At 63.0% G+C, this 2,500-nt stretch overlaps 2 non-coding genes across 2 annotated transcripts in view; both read left to right on the forward strand.

The window, feature by feature from the left end:
- Positions 1–1,520: 1,520 nt before the first annotated feature.
- Positions 1,521–1,673, forward strand: LOC140587021 (5.8S ribosomal RNA). The gene has a single exon (XR_011988784.1). It is a non-coding gene; the product is annotated as a 5.8S ribosomal RNA (ribosomal RNA).
- Positions 1,674–2,196: 523 nt separating this feature from the next.
- The window catches only part of LOC140587023 (28S ribosomal RNA), a 4,021-nt gene continuing 3,717 nt past the window's right edge, over positions 2,197–2,500 (forward strand). The window contains exon 1 of the ribosomal RNA XR_011988786.1: positions 2,197–2,500. This exon is cut by the window's right edge and continues 3,717 nt beyond it. This is a non-coding gene — a ribosomal RNA (28S ribosomal RNA).

A 2,500-nucleotide genomic window follows, 5' to 3' on the forward strand; every position in this document is an offset into this window, starting at 1 on the left:
AAGCGAAAGCATTTGCCAAGAATGTTTTCATTAATCAAGAACGAAAGTCGGAGGATCGAAGACGATCAGGTACCGTCGTAGTTCCGACCATAAACGATGCCGACTGGCGATCGGGCGGTGTTATTGCAATGACCCGCCCGGCAGCGACCGGGAAACCAAAGTCTTTGGGTTCTGGGGGGAGTATGGTTGCAAAGCTGAAACTTAAAGGAATTGACGGAAGGGCACCACCAGGAGTGGAGCCTGCGGCTTAATTTGACTCAACACGGGAAACCTCACCCGGCCCGGACACGGAAAGGATTGACAGACTGACCGCTCTTTCTCGATTCTGTGGGTGGTGGTGCATGGCCGTTCTTAGTTGGTGGAGCGATTTGTCTGGTTAATTCCGATAACGAGCGAGACTCAACCATGCTAACTAGTTACGGGACCCGGTGCGGTCGCCGTCCAACTTCTTAGAGGGACAAGTGGCATTCAGCCAAACGAGACGGAGCAATAACAGGTCTGTGATGCCCTTAGATGTCCGGGGCTGCACGCGTGCCACACTGAGTGGAGCAGCGTGTCTGCACCCTTCGCCGAGAGGCGTGGGTAACCCGCTGAACCCCATGCGTGCTGGGGATTGGGGATTGCAATTATTTCCCATGAACGAGGAATTCCCAGTAAGCGCGGGTCATAAGCTTGCGTTGATTAAGTCCCTGCCCTTTGTACACACCGCCCGTCGCTACCTCCGATTGGATGGTTTAGTGAGGTCTTTGGATCGGCCTTGCCGGGGTCGGCGACGGCCCTGCCCGAGCGCTGAGAAGACGATCGAACTTGACTATCTAGAGGAAGTAAAAGTCGTAACAAGGTTTCCGTAGGTGAACCTGCGGAAGGATCATTAACGGCAGACCAGGGCCGCGCGTGCAGTGGGGTATGGGCCGCCCAGCCTTTAACCCCCCGCTCGCCTCCCCCTGCGTCGTGTCTTCCCCGGTGGAGCCCCGGTGGAGGGTGGGGAAAGGGGCAAGGGCGTGCGACGGCGAGCCGGCCGCCCCGGGCGCCTCCCACAACCCCCCCAACACCAAAACCGCTGCTGCCATAGACACGCTCTTGGCGGGTGCTGGCCCCGTTCTGGCGGGCCGAGGCCGGGCCGGGGTAAGGCCGGGCGGGGTCGAGGCCGGACGGGGGTCGTCGTTGTGTGTCAGGGGCCCCTGACCCTGCGTCGCCCGGTCCCTCGCAAACCCCCCGAAAAACTGCCCCAGCCTGTGCCCCGCTGCCCTGCGGCATCGACGGACGGGGCCACCCCGCTCGGGGGTGGGGCGGTAAAATAAAAACGAGGGTCGGCCTCGTCAAACCGGTCCCCACCCCGAACCAGGCCGGGTACCTATCGCCCGAACCACCGTCTCCGGATGGGGGGGTGGCGGTTCAAAGACTAAGCGCGGCGGGTGGGGCCCCCCACCAGGCCGCCGCGAGCGCCCGGCCAACCTATGGAGAGATGCAATATCGTGGTCACGGACTATGGTTGCCTCCGGTGAACGAAAGAAATGTACGACTCTTAGCGGTGGATCACTTGGCTCGTGCGTCGATGAAGAACGCAGCTAGCTGCGATAACTAATGTGAATTGCATGACACATTGATCATCGACACTTCGAACGCACTTTGCGGCCCTGGTTCATCCCGGGGCCACGTCTGTCTGAGGGTCGCGCTGCCATCCCAAACGTCCCCCCCGACCAGAACTGGGTTTTCCGGGGTTGGGACGCATCTGGGGCCGTCGCAGGGAGCACCACGTCTCCCTTCGTCCCCCTAAGTGCAGACGCGTCCGGGCACGGACGGCGCATGAAAAAGGTGTGGGTCTGGTCTCGGCTCCGGGTGCACGCGGCTCGGCCGCAGGGCTCCGGGTCTGCCGTCTGGGGCTGTCGCAGGGAGCACCATGTCTCCCTTCGTCCCCCTAAGTGCAGACACGTCCGGGCACGGACGGCGCATGTGGTCGGGCTCGGCTGCCCGTGGAGTACCAGGGCTCCCTCCCAGCTGTCCGAGTCCCTCCTGCGCAGGGTTTCTCTGGCGGCCCCGGCCAGCCCGCGGCCACCAGGGCCACGTCTCGTCCCGGTGTCACCCCACCGCGTCAGGTCCCGCGCACGCATCCTCGGGAGCCCGAGAAGCCAGCACCGGCCCCCGCCTTCACGGGCGCGTGGGTGGGTGGTTTAGGCCTCGCCCTCTCTCCGCATGCGACCTCAGCTCAGACGTGACAACCCGCTGAATTTAAGCATATTACTAAGCGGAGGAAAAGAAACTAACCAGGATTCCCTCAGTAGCGGCGAGCGAAGAGGGAAGAGCCCAGCGCCGAATCCCCGTCCGTCCCGCGGGCGAGGGAAATGTGGCGTACGGAAGTCCGGCAGTTCCCGGTGTCGGTCGGGGGCCTGAGTCCTTCTGATCGAGGCTCAGCCCGTAGACGGTGTCAGGCCGGTAACGGCCCCCGTCGCGCCGGGGCACGGTCTTCCCGGAGTCGGGTTGCTTGGGAATGCAGCCCAAA

This window comes from Paramormyrops kingsleyae, unplaced genomic scaffold (assembly GCF_048594095.1).
Source record: "Paramormyrops kingsleyae isolate MSU_618 unplaced genomic scaffold, PKINGS_0.4 ups129, whole genome shotgun sequence".
In the NCBI taxonomy this organism is placed as follows: domain Eukaryota; kingdom Metazoa; phylum Chordata; class Actinopteri; order Osteoglossiformes; family Mormyridae; genus Paramormyrops; species Paramormyrops kingsleyae.